We start from the raw sequence: 23,348 nt of genomic DNA on the forward strand, positions 1-23,348 counted from the left end.
ACCATACAGCCATGTTCATTTACCACCATTAGCCAACCATCAGCCTTCCAACCCTCTATCCATCCTTTTCTCCAATCACCTATCTATGTATCCATCAGGCATCGTTCTAAAGCCAAGGAATTCCAAGATGAAAAACCCATGCTTCCTGCCAGAAAGAGTACAGTAGTCAGGAGAGAATCAAGATAGAGAAACAAATAAAGTACAACAGGGTAGGTAGGATAATAAGGTATGCCCAGAATGCCATAGGAACAGAGAGAAAAAGGTCCCTGGAGAAGATTACCCCCATGTCTCCAGGAGCAAAAAAAAAATGAAAGGGTTAAATTGGACCAGAAACAAAGAGTAGGCAATAAGTTAGAGACTGATAGAGAGGGTGTCACGTAACAAGCCAGTGGGAGGAGTACACGTGGCCCCAATCAGCTTGGTGTGACAAGATGGTGAGTATCCAGCGAGCAGAGGCAGGATCAGGAACAAAGGCATCGGTCAGAGTTGGAGCACCTCCTAGAATGAGAACATATTCTACTGTGGAGCAGAGCTAAGAGAGGCTGCTAGCAACTAAATGGATGTAGAACTAAAAATTGTTGGGTAGCTCAAGGAGGAACAAGGCCAAGAGAGTATGGTGTGGAAGACCTAACTCTCAGGTCAGGGACAACGGTGTGAGATGGGAGGTGAGGCCATGGTTGAGTTCAGGAATGGGAAATGAGACCAACCAAGGCCCAAATGAATGCAATGAGAGAGGCAGCCCATGGAAATCCATCCATGCCAAACACTGATAAGAGTGTGTGACGCACAAGCTCCCAGAAGCTCAAATCTGGGCAGCCAAGTAATCACCAGGGACAGGACCATTGCACACCCACAATCTTGCCTCTGGGGTCATGGTCAGTTCTGTCTCCAGGCAAAGGTCTCTGAGTCAGTACCCAAGTACTCCCAGTCAGTACTGCCTCCAGAGACAAGTCTGTTCTGTTCTCAGCACACGAACTCATTCACAGTTTTACCTTCCTAAGCACCTACTTTTTAGAACAAAAACAAACAAACAAAAAAAGAAGCTTTTTGGTGCATCTGTTAGAAATCACTTCATAAGAACAAATAAATTTTTTAAAAGGCACCTCAGTTGCATCAGGAAAAGGAACCAGGAAATGGTGATCACCTCACTTGCCAAGAATCACACTAAGCATTTTCTGTCTCTCAAGACAGTGGACATTTTTAGAAAATACCCAGTAAATTTTCTGCTGATATAATTTATGAGCGCCCATAAATCTTCACACTAATTATTGTTCTAGAACTTTAGTAATTATCTTAGCAATTAGATAATTGGGGTTTCCTCAACCCCAAAACTAACAGAAGGTGTCCTAATGAGTATTTCCTGTTAGTGAAACACATGGGCCTGAAACAGGACTCTTCTCTCTGGTTTGAGCAAGTTTAAACAGTAGGAAAGTAGAGCATGAAAATTAAAACTACAATCAGACTTACAATTTGTTATCTCCACAAGCAAATTATAAATGACCATAAAATTACAGATATTCTTCCCACCCAGAGGTAAGGTCCATATTCTCTTTCCTTCCTTGAGTCTAAGCAGCTCTGTGACTGCTTTGACCAATGGAAAATATGCTACCCATTCTAAGCTCTCACCTAGGGAAAAGGGAAGCTTCTATTTCTTGTCTCTTGAAATCCTCTCCATAGAAGTCCTGAGCTTCTGTACAAAAGCTTAGCTACTCTGAGACAGCCTTTCTGGAAAAACCACACATAGACACTCCAATTTGCTGTATCCAAATTCAGCCTCCTAGCTACTACTCTCAAGGCAAAAGACTAAGTGATGACTTTGGGGGCACTTTGGGCCAGCCCACCCACCAGCTGCAAACCACTAAGTGACCTCATTCAATGACACAGAGATCAGAAGAATCATCCTGTCAAGATCTGCCAAAGTTCCTGTCCCATCAAGTTCTATAAAATAATAAAACTTAGTCACTGGGTTTGGGGCAATTTGTAATGTTGTACGATATCACCAAGATACTTCGCCTAACAAGCTCAAGGAAAAGAGTAATTCACAGATTAATGCTATTCTTTGCTTTAAATCAACGGTGGTTTTGAGCATTGTCTTTTCTTTCTGGATAGAGAGAGAGAGAAAAAAAAACTATATATACATTTTTGGTTTTTCCTCAGCCGTCTCCACATATTTCAGGAGACCTAACTGGTTCTTCCAACTGAAGTGGTAGAAATATTGCCAGTTCCTTTAAGTTTTCCTGTTACACTGTGGTTTTTCTGGCCCTTTCACTATCCTCATGTCCACCAGAATTTGGATGCTACACGGACAACTTGAAGATGAGGGAGGGGCACATTGATGAAGGAAGACAGTCCTCTTTCACAAAAACTTAGGAGATGTGCCTTCCCACTGAGAACCTCAAAGAGAAGCCAGGTCATCTATCACCCCCATAAACACAAATTCTCTGAGAGGTGAAGTTCTTAAGAATAGCCAAATGGCCTGGTCATGAACCCATTTTATATATTTTTTTCTCTTTGGACATTCAAAAATACCTTGACATATACACAGGTTATACCAGTTTAGCTCTACCTATATAAAGAAAAATAGAATAAAATCTTTTTTTTTTGAAGGTGGGTACCAGGGATTGACCCCAGGGACATTCAATCACTGAGCCACATCTTCAGCCCTTTCCATATCTTATTTAGAGACAGGGTCTCACTTAGTTGCTTAGGGTCTCGCTAAATTGCTGAGACTGGCTTTGAACTTGAAATCCTCCTGCCTCAGCCTCCCAAGCCTCTAGGATTATAGGTGTACACCCCTGAGCCCAAGAAAATCATTTATTTGTATTTTAGTTATACAAGATGATTATCCCTTATCTAAAATGCTTGGAACTTCTGTACAAGTGTTTCAAATTCCAGATTTTTTTTTCAGATTTTGGGTTATTTCCACAATCATAATGAGATCTCTTAGGAATAGGACCCAAATCTAAACATGAAATTCATTTATGTTTCATGTACCCCTTATACACATGGTCTGGAGGTAATTTTATACAATATTTTAAACAATTTCGTGCATAAAACAGAGTGGCTTTGTTTGTTTGGTTTTGTTTTTGCTGCTGGGAATCAAATCCAGGGCTTTGTGCATGCAGAGCATATACTCTATTGACCTACATCCCCAGCCCCATGAAGCAAAGTTTCATGAGGTAGAATTTTCCACTTGTAGCGCCATGTTGGCAAACCGCTTCAGATTTTGGAGCATTTAAGATTTTGAGTTTTTGGCTTAGAGATGTTTAACCCCAAATTTACAGCCATTGAATAAGGAAGGTCAATGAGGGCTTGAAACCAGGAGTTTCATGTAAGGATGACTCAGAAACTGCCCACGGATGTGGGAAGGGACGCCAGTCACACTTTGCTGCAATGGATATCAGTGACCCTAGACTAGCCCTGAACCTAAAAACATGTAATTTCATGCTATGATTTCAGAAGTAAGTTAAATAAATGATGCTTTGATTGTGTGTGGGTGTGGTCGGGGGCGGGGGGATGTCCTCAGCACCCACTAGTGGTGACAATGAGTCAGCCATTCTTCTACCCAACTTCTATCTACTGCGGAAACAGTGCCACTTCAGAGGCCCGACGTGTTTGTGCAGGACTCTTCCATTAGAGCACTGTCCAAGTCCCACAGACGGCCCTCCTCCCGAGGACCCTACAGAAGGCACTGGGAGTTCATCTCTCTGGCCTGTCCTCCATGTTCTTTCCTGCGTTTCTGACCTGCCATTCCACACCTCTGTCCTCAAAGGAGAGGGTCTTAAGTTAGATGGAGGCTAACCTTATGTTCTGAACCCGGGGTTTAATGTGAATTTGAATGTTGTCTTTATCACAATGACATCTTTATTCTCTTGCTTTCCCTGATCCTTTATCATTCACTTATCTTTGGCTGTTTCTGGTCTAGTTCCCTTTGGCTAGTATTTACCTGCATTTTACATTTGATAACTATATCTCCCAGGGACATTCAGATGGCAAGTACACAACCCCACCAGGTATTTTCTACCCAAACCAAACCCACTGAGGCTGAAGTGCTCAGAGTGGTGATTTGCTACCACCACACTTGCCTCTTGGTCCATGACTTTTATTGTAGACATGAAGCTGAGCTCATGAATGTTATTATTTTGTCTTGACTATAACCATGAAAACAAAACTTATGGCTCCAATAAAGGATTCTGCCTCTTTATGCTGATCATTACAAAGAAACGCTGGGCGTCTTCGGTAATACCCCAATTAGCTTTATTGAGTGCATAATGCTAAAAACCCATATAGATCAACAAAATGTTATGATGACATGAAATTAAATAACAGGTATAATACAATAAAACATCCCCTCTATGATGAAAAGCAATAGGCTTCAGTGATATCTTTGCTGGCAACGCTAGCCAGAAAATGAAGGTCATTATGCAGGAAATTTAAGCTTTAAAAAATCCCATGCTCACTGAAATAACCTCAATTTGGAAACATAATATAAAACCATTAGAATTCAACCAGATTTTTCTTTAATCTTGGAATCTAATTTAAGGACACCCTGGTATCCATGCATTCTAACTAGTACTTAATGTTCCACTCAGTTAGTGCTCAACACGCATAAAATAATAACATTTAATGAAGTACTGACTATATCTTGCTTTTTGAAAATTAATACTTCAGATAACTAGATATCCAAACAATTACCTTATCTTTCTTATTATTAGTAGCATTATTACCCGTAATGCCACTAAATTACCCCTGGTTACTTGGTCCTCTGCAGAATTGAGAAGTAACAAAGAATCCTGCTGAAATAGTGACAGAAAAGATTAGCCCTGGGTAAAGTGGAAATTGGCACAACCCTTTTGAAAAAACTCTTTGGCATTATCTATTAAATCTAAATATGCACAGTGAGCCAGTAATCACAACCCTAGCTATATTATTAAAAATATGCTATAGCAGAACTAACAAATAAGCTGACACATTTGTACAATTAAATCATAGGTAGCAGTGATAATAAATATATAAAAAATATCTCCAAAAAAATGCAATATGATATAAAATATTAAAATACAAAAGAAAGAAGTGCCGCCTAAATATAGAGAAAAAGAAGCCAAACAACTAAAAAGTGTACACTGTAACATGATTCTATTCTTTTAAAGATCAAAAATAGGCAAAACTAATCTATAGGGTCAGAAGTCAGGATGGTGGTTACCCAGAGGAGGGATAATGACTAAACAGGGACACAAGGGCTCCTAGAATATTGGCATTATTCTGTTTCTTGATCAGGGTATTGTAAAACTTCATTGAAATATACATTTGTGGTTGTTTTCATTATTCATTGCTGTTTTCATTATTCATTGGTGAAAAATTACTCCCAAAACTTAGATGCTGTAAACAACAACCAACCCTATCTCACAACTTTTGCTTTCAGGAATCCCGTGGTGGCTTAGCTGAGTCCCGTGGCACAAGGTTTCTCACAAGACTGCCATCGGAGTGAGCCAGGGCTGTGGCCTCATCTGAAGACTGGACTGGGAGATGATCTGCTCTCAAGCTAATTCACGGGTTCCTCACCGACTGGTGGACCCAGGTCTTCAGTTCCTTGCTGGCTATTCCTTAGTGGCCTCTCAGTTCCTTGTCATGCAGGTGTCTCTATAGGTCGGCTCACAATTTGACAGCTGGCTTCCATCGCAGGGAGAGAGCGAGAGAGCAAGATAAGTTTAGCAAAACAGAAGCCAAACATCTTTTTGTGACCTAATCTCAAAAGTGATATTCCATTACTTTTGTCATGTTCAAACTCTTAAAAGTGAGTCACATGGTCTATCTCAAAGTCAAAGGGAGGGGATTATATAGGAGAAAGAGAATTAAAAGAGAGGGATTATTGGGGACTATCTTGGTTATACTTTAATTAAATACTCACCAGGCATGGTGGCACACGCCTATAACCCCAGCAGCTCAGGAGGTTGAGGCAGAAAGATCACCAGCTCAGTGGGGACTCACATCATCGTACATAAAAGCAAGTAAAGACACAGAGATTGTGGAGTGGACCATGTGTTAACACACAGGAACAGAATGCCCTGTCTGCTTTAGGATCATCATCTCTTCCATCTCCGTTGCACCTTGGCTTCCCTGATTTCTACCAAATGTGGAAAGAACTTGTGGTTTCTGACTGACCCATCATAATGATTTCCTTTGCCAAAAATGACTAGCAGCCCCAGATGCTTGACTAAATAAAGCCCATTTAGTCAAGCATCTACTTTCCAACATGTAAGAGAAGCACTGTGTTTGGAGTCCATATTGCTATGTATCTGGTGCATTTGATGAATTAACTGTTCTCACACCCACCCAATGCAGTGGAAAAGAAATGTTATTCTCCCTGGTATTCCTTAATTCAAGCCGTCATCTTAGTTACTCTCATTCAATCACTTTCCATGTCACCCAAATACCAAGGTTCTTTGTCTCCAGACAGTTTTCTTTTGGCCATTCTACCTTCCAAAGTTGACTAAGCATCAAATCCCAAATACTATCAAAAGGAATCAGGATCAAGATAAGGTGAGAATAAGAACTTCACTGCTAACATAACCTGTTCAAACATATCCCATTTTCTATCTGCTCCCTGTGGAGCAAATATCCTGAATCATTCTAACCTGGGTTATCCCAACCAAGTTTTCCCAACATCTTACCTATTTTCCCATGCATGAGACAATCATCAGAAAATCAGAAATGATCACTTTCCTCATGTAAGTGTTAAAGTAGCCTTAAACAACTCTACAGAAAATATGCAGTGACTCAGTGCTCTTTCCTGGCTTTTGGGATTGAGGTTCAGGTTAGATTATTTCAGGGAATTTAGAGATAAAGATATAAAGAAGGGAGAAGCTGGACTCTCACCTCAAAACCAGGCACCATGCACTAAACTTGCCATGAATGCAATTTCCAGCCTTAGACCAAGTTATCAAAGTAGTGAGTTTTCCAACTCTGGACATGCCAGAGCAGAGCCTGGGTACCCAGCCCGCCCATCTGTTGGGAATGGCTTCACGGGATTCCTAAACTAGGTGAAGGAATAGAAGATGTGATTTCTGAAGTCACTTCCAAATCTATGAACCTATTATTATAAATTTCTGTATTCAATATGACACCTAATACTTCCCCATCCACACTTTGAACTGAAACATCCTCTGTGCCGTTCAGTCTTTCCTATGACCAAGTTGACTATTATGGATTGTGTTTGCCGTGCCTGCCCATAAATAATAATTTTCCTACCTTACCCAGGTGAGAACTTCATTCATAACTTGAGCCTCATCCATGCAGCCTTTTAGACCCTACTGTTTTTATCAGATAAAGACAATATGTCTTGGAGTGCCAAACGTGAAGGATAGAAGGCATAGCAAAAAGAGACAGAGTTCCCAATTTACTGGCTGGATTCTCAGACTTTTCCCACAGCACCTGGGGCCTAATTTTTAATGACAATCACTTTCCAATTAACCACCCACCATGGGATGTTGGTAAAATCAGGGAAAATAAAGATCTGGAAGCAAAGAGATATTGAAGAGTAGACAACTAATAAGAATTCAGTCTCCAAAAATGACGGTTAATTATATCAGTTGGAAGACATTGAGTTTTCAAGAAACACTGCTTATGTTGAGAGGCATCAATCCATGGGAGGACATGTGACATTCTGCCAGAGACCCACTCCTTGCTCACTACCACCCAGAATGCAGACAAGCTTTGAGGTAGCTATGAAAAGATGGCAGGGCTGAGGGGAACTGCTACTAGGGAAGACAGCTGACCAGCGTCCAAGAAGATGGACACTCCTCCTACACCAGAGCTGAGCCAAGATCTCCTTCTTCAAATAGGACATGTTGAGAAGCCCTGGGTACAAAGGATGGGCCAGCATGGGACAGCAATGAAGTACCTAGGTCTAACCAGAGACACTGTAAAGGGAGAGAGCATCTGAAGAAGGGAGGTACCCAATTGTCCTCTACAGCTCAACACCCACTTCCGATGACTCCACATTTTTCTCCCGTCCAGAAGAATTACTGAATCCTTGCACATGCGCAGTGTCCTTGGTCTTTGTGGAACATGTTTCTCACACTTCATCCACCAGGGGGAGGTGGAGAGTCTTCTGTGGTGCAGAACCGAGCTGGTTCCGTGGAGTCTACAACCCTATTAAAGGTCATAGAAAAATCTGTTGTCCTGTAAAGAGTAAGGCATGAAGGGCTGATGATATAATTACCACTGTTCTTGAGTGTCCTTCATCTTCACAGAGCACAGGAAATACCAGCCCTGCACTGAATAAGTGCAAGTTCAAATTTCATTCTTGCATCTGTCCTTTTGCTCCTCCTGAAGTAGCTTTCTGGGAAAGAGAAAGCCTTTAATTCCAGATAAACACATGTCTCGTTTCGAATGAAATATTGATGCCTATGATTTCCAAATTCAGGGGACCATAAACTATGGTATCAGAGAAATCTGAATGAAAAGACATGATGCTCTGATAAAAAGAAAGTCTGTAGGTCCCAAAGGATGAGAACTGACATCGCATCTCTTGCTACTCAATGCACTGGCGCTGTGTGTTGAGGGCGGGAGAACAGCCTGGAACTGAAGAGATGGCCCTGACATGCCCTGCGGGTGCTGTTTCTTTTCCTAGAATCCATCTCCCTCCCCAGCCTTGGCCTGCTTGGAGGAGTGCTCAGCATCTTGCCTCCCCTGCACATCTCCTCTCTACTTGGCTTATTTGTATGTTCACTTAAAAAAAAAAAAAACTGTTAGGTTTTGGAATTCAAGGAAAGCGCGATGAAAACACATGTGCATCTGGCTATGGCTGATCCTTAAATGGACCCAAATTAAAATCTGGGCAGTTCTCAGCACAAAAGCAATAGCAACTATGAAGGTCATCAAAAGAATCATAGATTTGGCTACATTTTAATATTGAGTGTGTAACAACAAATCCCATCATTATGTACAACTATAATGCACCCATAACAATGTGGAGAAAAAGAATTCTAGATTTGGATGTTAAGAAAATCCAAGATGAAGACAAGAGTCTTTCCACTGAAGATGCAGTCATTTTTAGCAAGAGTTCACTTTACTGATTTTCATAATGATTCCCTTTTAATTCTTTTTTGTTTTGTTTTGTTTTGGTTGGTTGGTTGGTTGTTTTTGTTTTGTTTTGTTTCTTTGTTTTTTTGCGGGGGTGTTAGTGCTGGGGATTGAACTCAGGGGTACTTAACCACTGAGCAACACCCCCAGCTCTTTCTTTCATTTTTTTTTTTTTTTAATTTTGAGACAGGCTCTCACTAAATTGCTTAGGGCCTCACTAAGTTGCTGAGGCTGGCTTCGAACTTGCCATCCTCCTGCCTCAGCCTCCTGAGCTGCTGTTGGGATTACAGGCGTGTGCCACCACACCTGACTCCCTTTTAATTCTATTACATTTAATTCTGTTTATTTTATATAAAGAGAATTGAAAGAGAAAAGATGAATGAAAAACTATTTCTAAGTTCAATGAAAATAATATGCAAACTATATTCTGCTTTTTGATAATCCCTGATCTTTTGATGATCTCCATAGTCTATAACCCCACAATTATCTATTCATTCCCTCCCCCATTCTTGTTGTGTGTTAGCATCCACATTTCAGAAAGAACATTCAACCTTAGTTCTGTGGGATAGGCCTTATTTAATTTAATATGATAGTCTCCAGATCCATCCATTTACTGGCAAATGTCATAAAGTCATTTTTATGGCTGAGTAATATTCCATTGTGTATGTATGTGTGTGTGTGTGTGTGTGTGTGTGTGTGTGTGTGTATATATATATATATATATATACACCACAGTGTCAAACCATACTCTATTGTCATGTAAATCTAAAAAGAACAAAATAAACAAATAAACAAATAAATAAATAATTGGTCTGCAGTCTTAAAATTGTTTCAAGTTATTGATGTAATTTTTCTTACAGAAATTTTAATACTAAAAATTGAAAATATAAACTAAAAATAAGAATTATGAGTTTATCACATGTTAGGTGTGGAAATGCAGTATCATTTCATCTTAAATGCCAATTTACAATCTACTTTTTGGTTAGTATTCATCTCCAGAAGATAGACAGTCAGCAGATACTAAGGCTTACAAATTCAAAGTTATACTTCCCAATTGGTAAGAGAATTATTTTTCTTCTTGAATAACCAAAATGAGGGCTCAGTTAACTATTTTGTAAGTGATCTGGGTAAGATCAGTGAATCCATGTGATCTAACATCAGCATTTTTTCACATCACCTATATAATGCTTTATATATAGCGAGTTCTCAATTAAAACTAGGTTGAATTGAGTGACACTTCATTTACTAGACAGACCCACGATCCAGAGGAAACGTCTGCTGGAACTCTTGCTCTTTACACTAAACTGATAGCATGCCTTTTTAGTTCTATCTCTTTGCCCTATGCCCAAAGGCCATCTTAGGGTCCTTGAACTCTGCATTGTGCCCAGGGGATTTATTGACAATTAAAACTTATTTAAAGTCAGATCTCATGGGACCACAAAGGGACAGAGCCAAGGAAACAGACGATGCATGTCAAAGGCACTCAAAGATCCCATGGTGTGGGCAGCAACAGAGACCCCACTCAGACGCCTTCTGTGAAGGTGAGCTCTGCAGCTGCCAAGTTCATGCTCCGGGACCCTCACTACACAGTCCCCCTTAAAACCCTGGGTGGGGGGCTGGCATTGTGGCACATGGTCCTAAGTGCTCATAAAATTTTCAAAAAGAAGATATTTTCACCACAGTCAGTGATCAGTTCCCCTCCCCACTTGCCCGCATGTAAGAAGGCATTAGACGCTCCACAGGCATTTTAGGGATGCACAAGGGACAGATGAATTGAAAATGGATTTGCTTTGCATTGAGAGGAGTCTATGAATGTGGTTCATTGTTCTTTGTGTGTATAAAGAAGCCTAGGAATGACTTCCAAGAAAACCACCATCTCTGCTTGCAAGGGTGCAGGGTCAAAGGTCTACCGCAGTATGACTGACCTAAGGAGCCCTGCACTGGAAACTCGTGGGAGAGCAAGTCTTAAACCAGAGAGCGTGGGAAGCTGGCCAGTGTGAACCTGTAAACTAAGGACTCAGTTCTAACCAATACCAAGTCAAAATGAAAGAACTTTTTCCGTCAGATGCGTACTAAGATACTACGTATACTATAAAACACATCATGAAGCTGTTTTAATGAGAATAATGTAAAACACAGTTATGAAAATTCTTGAGTAATCATTTCAGCATTTGAACTCTCTCTCGTGTTTTATGCATCCATCCCAAAGCACTGGATGGCAAATTAGCAGTTTGATGCACCTCATCATAATAGAGTCTAGTGGTTCCACATGAAATGTCATGAAAATTTCCATTGATGCAGTGAAATGGACTAAAACAACAAGTACATCAACAATAAATTCCTGTATGTATTTATCAGTAAGTACAATGTACCCAGTAATAGCCATTTGGTTGCACAATTATACAATTAAGTAACATAGTAGGAGCCCTGCACTGGAAGCACATGGGGGAGGCTGAGGCAGGAGGATCATGAGTTCAAAGCCAGCCTCAGCAACAGCAAGGCACTAAGCAACTCAGTGAGACCCTGACTCTAAATAAAATACAAAATAGGGCTGGGGGTGTGGCTCAGTGGGCCAGTGTCCCTGAGTTCCATCCCTGGAACCAAAACAAAACAAAAAAGAGTTATACATGGATCTCAATTCAAAATGCATTTGAATTGCTCTTGACCCTGCCCCCAAATACAAGATAAAGCCTGCCATATTTTCAAAATTCTAGATCATACTAAAATTTAAATGTAACCAAAAGAAAGAATCTTAGTAGGAGCCAAAATGGAATCTGAAAGACTGAATTACCAAAGTCTCAAAATGTAAAACCTGTAAGTACTTCATCCTGCCTTGCTATTTACCTTTTAATTCAAATTGTCTTTTCTTCTGGCACAATTCAGGGAAGATACTATTAAGAGGGGTAGAGAGGTGGAGGGAGTTGGGGACAGCTGCATGGGGCATTGAGCCCAGGAGGGATGAAGGGACGGAGGTAACAGAATGGGGGCTGTCAGAGCCTGAACAGGATGATGGCGGGGTGGGATAATTTAGCAGCTCTGGAAAAGAGTATCTGAGCCCAAGCAGGATGAAGAAGAGTCTTTCCATGGGGGCAGCGATGGCCCAGAACAGATTGTTGGAGTCAGAACAAGATGTCAATGGAATGAAAAGACAGTGATGTCAACAGGATGGGCACAGACCAGTGGAGCTCATGCCAGGAGAGAAGGTGACATCATGTGGCTTTGAAAGCAGCCATAGGACAGGTAAAAAAAAAGGGGGTCCCCATGGCACAGTGGTGGTGAAAACCCAGGGCAAGGTACTAGAACCAAAGACAGATAAGAAAGGGACATTGGGAACCAGTGCTGGTGATGAGAGACAGGTGAAGAAATAGTAACTTAAAATAATAAAGGGGGGACATGACTTCTGCAATATTGAATTGGAATTGGAAGTATTAGTGAGAACTCATAGCTTTCCATATGGAGATAAATGCAGAAATAAACATAAATACATGCATCTATGTACTGTATACACACACCTATATCCACTCCCTGTGTCCACTGTTATTGAAACCCAGTAGCCATGAGCACAACCTACACTCACATTGTAGTTTCTAAACACCAAGAAAGAAACCAGGGTCCTTGGAGAAGAGGCTAATTCCAAGGCTGGGGCAGGTAAAATACAAGATGAGCCAAGATTGTTTTATGGCAGAAAGTGAGGAAGTGCTCAAAGAATGATAAGGATATGTCCAAAGGACCCAAAGTCTACTTGAAGGTATAACTCCCACCTAAACCTAGCAAGTTTCAGCATTTTTATCAAAATAAACAATGATAATACATCATAATCCATTGCTACATCTAATAAGCTCTAATTTGGTAAAGCCCTAATTTGAAACGTGGAGAATGAATTATGACAGGCTAGTCACATATCCAACAATATAAAAATAAAAATGGATTAAACTCTCCAGTTACAAGGCATTCTCAGGATGAATTAAAAAAGAAGTCCCAATTACATGCCATTTACAAGAGATATACTTCAATATAAAGATAGATACAATTAAAGTAAAAAGATTCAAAAATATAAATCACAGAAACCATACTCATCAGAAAGCTCAAGTAACTATGCTAATATAAGACAAAGCAAATAGAAGACAAACAGTGTTATCAGAGATTAAAAGATCAATAAGTTAAAATGATAAAATAGTCAATCCTTCGAGGAAGCAATAATCTCGACTACGTGTACATTTAATTTCTTGATTGAAAAATATGAAGCAAAAGTGAAAAGAACTTGAAAGGAGAAATAGACAAATCCTCAATTATGTTTGGAGATTTTAATACAAATCCTACATAAGCTTTTTAGAAAATATAAGGGAAAGCTTGTCGATTTATTTTATGAGGCCAGCAATATGCTGCTACCCAAACCAGACAAAGACATTTTAGGGAAGTAAAATTGTAAATTAATCTCTCTCATAAATACAGATGCAAAACCTCTTAAGGAAATATTAGTAAATCAAATCTAGGAATATACAAAAAGTATGATGTATCATAATCAAGTAGGGATTATCCAAGGTATGAGAAGTTGGTTTAATATCTGAAAACCAATCAAAGTGGAAACCTAATACACAACCAAATTAAGAAAAAAAACCACTATAATCTCAATAGAGGCAGAAAAGGAAATTGAGAAAACTAAACACCTATTAATTATTTTTTTAAAAAATAGAAGGAACTTCTTCAACCTTATAAAGCACACATTGAATGAAGTATCTATGGAGAATGATTGGAACTCTTTCCTATTAGAATTGGAACAGGGTGTGTGTTCTCTCACTGCTTCTATTCAATATTATAAACAGAGGTTTTAATAAGTAATGATCATAATAAAGGCATATATGTTAGAAAAGAAGTAAAAATGTCTTCATTGAGAGATGACATGGCTTCTGCTTACAAAATCCCAAGGAATCTAAAAAAATAAATAAATAACTAGATCTAATGAGTAAATTTAATAAGATTATAGGCTACAAGATAATTATATGAAAATCAAACATATTTGTATATACTAACCAAATTTGAAAAATAAAATCTCTTAAAATCCTACTTACAATCATTTCTAAAGCATAAGCTAATTGAAGATAAATGTGGTTGGGCATGGTGGTACACACCTATAATCCTAGTGGTTCCCAAGCCTGAGGCAGGAGGATTGCAAATTGGAGGCCAGCCTCAGCAACTTAGCAAAGTCCTAATCAACTTAGTGAGACCCTGTCTCAAGACAAAAAACAGAACAGGCTGGGCATGTAGTTCAGTGGTAAGTTGCCTCTAGGTTATATTACTAGTATCAAAAAAAGTTTAACAAAATATTTTAAAAACCTCCATGCTGAAAACTATAAAACATTACTGAGTAAAAATAAATAAGCAAATAATTGATGGAGAGATATACAATGTTCATTGTTTAGAAGTCTCAGTATTGTTAAATATCACTTCTTCTGAAAATGATCTAGATGTGCAATCCAATAAAAATTCCAGAAGGAATCATTGTAAAAGTTAACAAGCTGACTCCAAAGTTTTGTGGCAGTAAAAATAACTCAAAATAATGTTGAAAAGAATGAACAAAGTTGGAATATATGCCCATGTAACTTGATTTTAAGACTTACTACATAGATAAAGTAGATAAGATATTGGTGTAAAGATAATCCTATAGAACCAAGGAATGAAATCACAGCCGAGATAGAGACCCACACTTACAGGGTTAAATTGAATTTCTGCAAAGATAGCAAAGGAATTCAATGGAGAAAGCATTTTCAACAAAAGGTGGTGGAACCATTAGACATCAAAGAGGAGATTAAGATAAGCTTGCCTCATACCTCACAAAATTAATCTTTGGAATGAGTCAGATTTAAATGTAAAACAAAGCTGGGAATGTGACTCAGTGACAGAGTGTTTGTCTAGCAAATGAGGACCTGTGTTCAGTTCAATCTTCATCACTTCTTCACCAAAACAGATTTAAATGTAAAGCCTAAAAGTTTAAAGCTTCTAGGGGAAAAAAAAAACAGTATTTAGAAGTTTCTCTTCATGTTTGGCATCCATATATCTTATGAACTAGTGATTTGACTTCTGGATATTTACACAAGAGAAATGAAAAATAAATGTACATTAAAAAGTTACACATGGCCAGGCACAGTGATGCACACCTGTAATCTCAGCGGCTCAGGAGGCTGAGGCAGGAGGATTGCAAGTTCAAAGCCAGCCTCAGCAACAGCAAGGCGCTAAGCAACTCAGTGAGACCCTGTCTCTAAATAAAATACAAAATAGGGCTGGAAATGTGGCTCAGTGGGCAAGTGTCTCTGATTTCAATCCCTAGTACCAAAGCAAAACAAAAAAAAAAAAAGTTATACATGAATCTCAATAGCAACTGTCCTGATAAGAGGAAAGAGAGAGAGAGAGAGAGAGAGAGAGAGAGAGAGAGAGAGAGAGAGAGAGAAGAAGAGAAGAGAATGTTCCCAACAAGAGAAATGATAAACAAATTGTGGTTACATTTGTGTAAGGAATATTTCAGACTCTCAGGTAGGAGATCTGGAATCTGAGGTCAAAAAAGTAACTGGACACCTCATGCCACTCTCTAATGTACTTAAAGCTACTCTATATTTCTGGCCAAACCCTATAATCAATTTACAGTAGAGTTTCTGCCATTGGTGCAAATTCCCTAACTCAAGCACCAGTCCAGATAGATATGCATTCTACAGGTGATAAAAGCAAACAGGGTCTCAGGACCACGTTACTAGATCCTTAAGGAGCAGTCACCATGCCAGTTGTAGGGAATTTCATGATGGCTTCTTGGCTGTAAAGACACTATCCTCTCTATAGGTATTTATTGCCTGCAATAAATGGACTTTTTCTCCTCGTTGTGTAGAATCATAGTGATGAAGCTAGGAGGGTGTCCTCTTGGACTCTATTCTTCCTCTTTCAAGACCCAATCATGAGGGCTGGGGATGTGGCTCAAGCGGTAGCGCGCTCGCCTGGCATGCGTGCGGCCCGGGTTCGATCCTCAGCACCACATACCAACAAAGATGTTGTGTCCGCCGAGAACTAAAAAGTAAATATTAAAAATTCTCTCTCTCTCTCTCTCTCTCCTCTCTCCTCTCTCACTCTCTCTTTAAAAAAAAAAAAAAGACCCAATCATGAAGGGACCCTCACAGTAGCGATGCTGCTGTCACATCTTTCAAGCATTTTTATGTCTTTCCATGCTTGTAGCTCATCTTTCAAGGTCAGCTTCTTGTGAGATCAAGTCATGGGGTCTCCATCTAACTTCTGCCTCCCTCGAGGACTGTTTCTCTCACCTTATAACTCACCTTTCCCAACTTCCTTTGGTCCTTCTTAGGAAATTCTTCTTTTACATCCATCAACCCATAGAAGGCCAGCAGGAATCCCACCAAGTCCCCCAAAACATTTCCTCACCTCAAACATCAAGGATGCCTGAAGACAGAGAAAGAATGGCAAAAGAAAATGATTCCTGATATTTTCTTTCTCTAAATTTTATCCTCAAGATTTTCTATGGCTTGTTTATCAAGAAGAGAGAGACATTTGTTTTGGTAGTCACATGGGTTGGATTGAGGTGGTTAGAGAGGAGAGAGGGAGGGAGACTCACTCATCCTTTCCTCCATGCCTCCCAGATACTATACGCACCTGCCATGTACTTTAAGGTCATCTCTAGATGATGTACAGTACCTAACATTATGCAAATACTAGGTCAATTGATATACTCTATCTTGGTTGGTTTAATCCATGGATACGAAACCTGTGGGTACAAGGGCCAGATTGATAAGAAGACTACATTTCAAGATCTCTATTATATAACAATGTGACTAAAGTTAATAATTAAAACATTGTAGTCTTGGAAAATGTAAAGATAGTGGATATTATGTGCCCTCACCACATAAAAGAATAAATACTGGTGGATGAGATTGGCCAAGTTATATTGTTATATTGTATGCACATACAAATATGTATTAAGGAATCCCACTGCTCCATAGAACTCTAATGCATCAATAAAAATATGGAAAAAATAATAAAAGAAACTGTAGGTAACACATTTGTCAATTAACCAGATTTAATCATTCCTTAATGTATATATACTTTAGAACATTGTGCTGTATGTGATTTAAAAAAAACATGCATCATTTGTTAATTAAAAAATGAATTTGAAAGACGAGGTAGACTCATTTTGAGTTGCTTTACTCTTTCCTTCCCCCAACAACACCGTATCTTGCAAACTTCATTGCATTTAATGTGGACTTCACGCTCTCCCTCCTTCTGCCCCTTCTTCTTCAGTCTTTGTCAATAAAGTCATGTGACTCCTCTACTTAAAAGCTCTCCTGTGGCTTCCTGCTTCAGTGCAAAATCAAGACCTTGGCATGGCTCGAAGGCCCCGTGTGGTCAGGTGTCCAGTTACCTTTCTGACCTCAGCTTCCAGACTTGTTACTCGACCTCAGTCACCTGGCTGGAGTGTGCTGGACCTTCACCTGCCTAGAGGCTTGCTCTTGCTGTTCCCTCAGTGCGGAAAGAGTTTACCTGGGAGATGCCCATGGTTCACATACTGTCCCTCTTCAGGTCACCTCTTCATGGAAGCCTTCCTGGTCTTGTCCACCTAAACTGCAGAAACCACCTGTTCCACTCAGCTTTTTCAGTGCTGTGACTGAAAGATCTGACCAGAACAATAAAGAAAAGTTGATTTGAAGGCTCACAGTTTCAGAGGTCTTAGTCTTTAGAAGGCCGTCTCTATTCCTCAGGGTTCAAGGTGAGGCTGGACATCAGGGTGGAAAATTGTGGCACTGGGAAGCAGCTCACATGATGGTCAGGAAGCAGAGAGAGAGAGAGAGGTACAAATATATACCCCAAAGCCACACACCCCTAATTTCCACCTCCTCCAGCCACAACTTACCACTTCCTACCAGTTAATCCCTATCAGGAGATTAATTCACTGATTGGGTTAAGACTCTCACAACCCAATGATTTCTCCTCTGAACCTTCTTGCATAGTCTGACACGTGAGCTTTTGGGGGACACATCACATCTAAACCACACCACCACCCCACTATGGCCTCCCAACTCCATTCTCCTGATTCTTTGGTAAACTTTCTCCTTAGCACTCAGCTCTAAGCATACGGTGTATTTTATTTAACTAAATTACAGTTAGTTTTCATGGGGGATTGGTTTCAGGATACCTCAGAGATATCAAAATTCACAAACGCTCAAGTTCGTATCATAAAATGAAAATAGTATTTGCATAGGACCTACATCAATCCTCTGATAGACTTTAAATCATCTCTAGATCACGTATAATAACCTAAGATAGTATAAATGCTTTGTTAATTGTTGTTACATTTTGTGGTTTATGGAATAGAACAAGAAAAAATGGTGTATATATTCAGATGAAAAAAAGTTTTCCCGTTTTTGTTTTGTTTTGTTTTTTGTTTGTTTGTTTTTTTGGTACCGGGGATTGAACTCAGGGGCACTCAACCACTGAGCCACATTCCCAGCCCTTTTTTGTATTTTATTTAGAGACTCCTATCTCTAAACAAAAAAAAAAAAAACTCTCCCTGAGTTGCTTAGTACCTCCTTGCTTTTGCTGAAGCTGACTTTGAACTTGAAGTCCTCTCGTCTCAGCCTCCCGATCCCCTGGTTTTACAGGTGTGCACCACCATACCCAGCTTCCCCAATATTTTTGATCCTTGGTTGGTTTAATCCCAGGATGCAGAACTCGTGTGTCTGAGGACCCACTGTGTTTATTACCCATCTCCCTCAATTAGAATATATGCTTCATGAGGGCAGAAATTTTGTGTGATTTGACTGCTGCCCTGGGCCCAGCACTCTGGCACATAGAAGGTACTGATGCCACGTGCTGAGTGAGTGGGTGAATCACATCCGCCCACTGAAGGGGGCAAGTCAAGCCAAACATGGGGATACATGAACTGCTCCCTCAACGGTGCTCTGCTTTGACAGATGCTCTGCGGCTATGATGATGATATTGGTGAAAGTTGACCTCGATGGCTTGTGCATAAAACTTTTTGTCACTAAAGGGACCGAAAGTCCTGGATGGGCAATAAAATGGTACAGAGGAGAGAACGGCAACCAAAGCACCTTGAGAACTGTCACTAAGCAGGAGTACTGTGGAAGTAACTCCTTGGCTCATAGGAAATAAAAGTATAGGATCGTGAGCCTGAACACCCTGTGTTAAATTCTCCATCATTGAGAAGTCGTCTTTCTGGGTGTATTTTAAATATCCCCACCTGGTACATAATTGATTCTGATTATAGATTCTTTTACCTGATTAGGGAGAAATACTGAATTAAGAGCAGACTTGTCTATTTTTTTAAAATATTTAATTCTTTTACTTGTACACCTTTGTTTTTATGTATTTACTTTTACGTGGTGCTGAGGATTGAACCCAGGGCCTCGCACGTGCTAGGTGAGCACTCTACCACTGAGCCACAACCCCAGGCCAGACTTGTCTATTCTTACAGAGCATCATTCTCTCCTTTTAGCAAGTATGGAATAAATAAACAGTATAATCCGAGAGGCTTGTTTGTTTGATTTTTTGATAGGGCAGCTCATGGAATGGTCAAATCAGCCATGCAAACTTGTCTTATTAGGCGCTTGGCAGAGAATTGGCTTGTGCCTGCTGCCTGAGACAGAGCCACTTGGGTCTGCCTGACCCAGGTCCCTCCCAAGATATAGAATGATATCCCTGAAAACTCTGCTGTCCCCTCTGAAGTCAACCCTTGCCCATATCTGGACCCACAAGAGGAATCACATTTTATTATTTATATCAGCACAGATTCATTTTGCCTATTCTCGAATTTAATTTAAATGGAACCATACAATGTTCCTGGCTTCTTTGTTTCAGCAAAATGATTGTGGGATTCGTCCATGTTACCGCTCACATGTGTGGAGTTTGTTCCTTTACATTACAGGTATTTTTGTCTTGCTTCATCGTTTCACCCAGGATAATGGGGACTTCAGGGAGAAATGCTCAAACTGGAAGTAAAGAGGTATTTCTTTTCCTGGACTTCATCCAACTGGAAGGGGTGCAGCAGTCATTTTAAGTCCCCCCCTCAACAGTTCAACCTGGCAAAGTTGAAGCCCCCTTCTGAGTATCTCCATCATAGCAGGACAGTCCTTTGGTGCCATGAACATTACACATTGTTGGGAATTTTTTTGCAGAGCCAAAATCCTTTGACTCACAAAATGCCTCCAAATGCTGCTCTGAGGCTTTCCAAATATTCCCAGCACTTCAAATCCAGAGTCATTAATATTGATTTTCAAAGTTAGATGCTTACTACAGTGATTGCAGGGCCTTTGCAACCCTTGAGGTCTGTTTCTTTGGAAGAACATTATTTCATGGCAAAGAAGAAAGATAGCTGTGTTTTGAGAGCTCTCCCTCTGTCTGTTAACTTCTCCCATTTCTCTTTAAAGTATTCATTGATGTGTTTGAGGGTAACAAATGGCCTGTACATTCTAACGTAGAAAAGATGGGCAGCTTCTATCTTTCATGGTCTCATCTGTCTTGCCCCTCAAGAAGTGGCTAACTCCTCCTCTCCCCACCTGCACACTCACACACTATAGTGAATTCCTATGATTTTATGCTGCCTCAACATACATTCTGAGTAGGGGGCTAACTTTCACACTAGGAACAGGGCTCACAGCCTGGACCTTCCCAGGTCTCCACCTCCTCCCAGTTCCTCGAGATGTTTGATTCGGATGGCTGCTGCCTTGATCAACCACCTCCTGGTGAATACCTCCTATGATACAACCTACTTGACTTACCCCACTGACTGTAACACCCCACGTGGACTGCTCAGATACGCCACAGCGACCACCTCTCAGTCACAGTGTGACTTGGTGGACCTTGTGCCTATCTGCTCAATAATACCCTGGACTAGACCCCAATAAAGCCTTTGGCCATGGGTCTTTATCCTTCTCTCTCTTTCTTCCTATCCCCACCTGCTGGTTAAGCAGGCATGTTCTGGATGGCTCCCCTTTCCCCTCAGCCTCACGAGGCACCTGCCCTCTTCTGTGGGATCTGTGAGTAATAAACTCCTTCTGGTATTTCCCATGTTCTGCTATGCTTCCTCCTTCGTGTCTGACCCCAGCAGCACACCTGCACCTGACTTTGTCCTTGGTTAGTATTTAGTACTAACTACTCCCTAGGCAGGGAGTAGCTATCTTGGTAGGAATAAAGTAGACACAAGTCAAAAACAGCCACCAGGATATCTCCGAGCATAAACAGATTTCCTATGACAAGGACACCTGGTCATGGTCGGAGAGTTAGGAATTAGGTTGTCTGTCAGCATAAACAAGCACTCCAACCCCCTTGACTAAATCCATCAGGACAAAGAAGAGAGACCTTAAGACCTTAAGACCATATCCACCCCTCCTTACCTCTTTCTTTCCAAGAAAGGGTACCAAGGTGTTAAGTCTCTCTGATGGATGGCCATGGCCATCAACAATGATGGTCACAGTCGCACTGCTGTTGAAGGGACTCGGAGAATTGTACTCCATTAGTGAATAGATGTACTACTCCATGATCACTTCTCTCAGAAACTGTAAAAATTGATTTGGTTGAGCTATTTTCATAGTTTCTAAAACTTGGAAAGCTGTCACTCAACACAATCTCTGGCCATTGATTCAATGAACCGTCAGACATGAGATACAATTTCTCCCTTGATATCAGCAAGTGATAAGGGGCTGAGAATGTAAACTCTTTTCAGTTAGCCCAGAAATTTCATAAAGGCTGTTGTCTTGCCCACTTGGACAAGGGTCAGAAGAATGCACTAGAGGTAGTAATTCAAGTAACCATATGACCTAGAGTAGCCCTGACCAAGAGAAAGATAATTCAAGTCATATGGATGATTTGGAATGTCCTAGTAATCATATTGAAAAAAAAAAGTGAAAAGAAATCAATAGAGATCATTTCACTAGATTATCTTATTTAACCTTTATCCAATATTACTATTTTAATAGGTAAATCAACATTTAAGGGTTTTTTATGTCTGCTATAAGAAATTATCAAATTCTGGAGACTAGAAGGTGGACTTACGGGGGTAGCATTATTCAGTCAATGTGAGTATTATCGATGAGATGTTCAATTTTTTTTTTCATACTGACTTCAACATTTTCAAAATTCAGTGTGTGGTTTGCACTTAGAGCACATCTTAGTTTTGACTGGCCACCTTTCAACTGCTCAGTAACCCCATTGTAGCTAGTGGCTACCAAACTGGAAGAGAAGTCTAACGCAAGGGTTTGCCACTTGGATGCACTTTGGAATCTTCTGGAGAGAATTTTTAAATCCTGATTTTTAGCCTACATGGCATTCTGAAGAACTCAGAGCCAAGGCATCGGGATTTCTTTAAAACTCCTCAGATGATTCAAATGTGTAGTCTCAAGACTGAGAACTCTTGATGTAGGGCAAGAATAAATCTTATTCCTCTATCCTATTGAAAAATTACCCCCTTAAGAACCAGAGCTATTTCCCTGATGTCAAAGATTTAGAATTAGTAGTTGTGCTAACTTAAGCATTTAAATACCAAGTGTGTATGTGTGTGTGTGTGTGTGTGTGTGTGCATACAAATGTGCAAGCACTTAGCTTTCAGCATCTGAAAACATAGCACTCAATTTGACTTATGAAACCTCTGATTGGCTCTGAGACCATTCACACGTGTTCATTTGTTCACCAGATATTCACTGAAAGCCTGCTGTGTACCAGGAAGTATGTCATTTCATCCAGGCACCTTCTACATATAGTTGGTGAGAGAAGCTGCTATGAAAGAATTATAAGGTCAAATTTTTCAGTGGGGTGCCTCCTGACTCTTCTGGGAACCCAGACTGCACACACATGCACACACATACACACACACACACACACACACACACACACACACACACACACTCACACACACGAGTTTGACAACACAGCAGAAGTATTCTTGGAGTTAGATCCAGGCAAATCCACTGTATTCCTGGAAAAACAACTCAGGATGGACTCAAAGAGAAACTATGAAACCTTAACAGGGACTCTGCATTTACATCCAAATGGTAAAATGGTCCCTGACCCCAAAACATCACACTCCCTTGAAGCTGCCTGAAAACTTTCTCTTATCTCTGTTTGCTCTCTTTTCTGCCTCTCCTTTGCTCTCCTCTGTATTTCGGGGTCTCCCCTCTTTCTTAGGAGATGGTGTTCAATGGCCTGCAATGCCTGCCTTCTGCTCTCCAACTTTCTTAGGTAACTATTATGATTGTTTTCCA

This window comes from Spermophilus citellus (assembly GCF_964194105.1).
Source record: "Spermophilus citellus genome assembly, chromosome: 5".
NCBI classification, from domain to species: domain Eukaryota; kingdom Metazoa; phylum Chordata; class Mammalia; order Rodentia; family Sciuridae; genus Spermophilus; species Spermophilus citellus.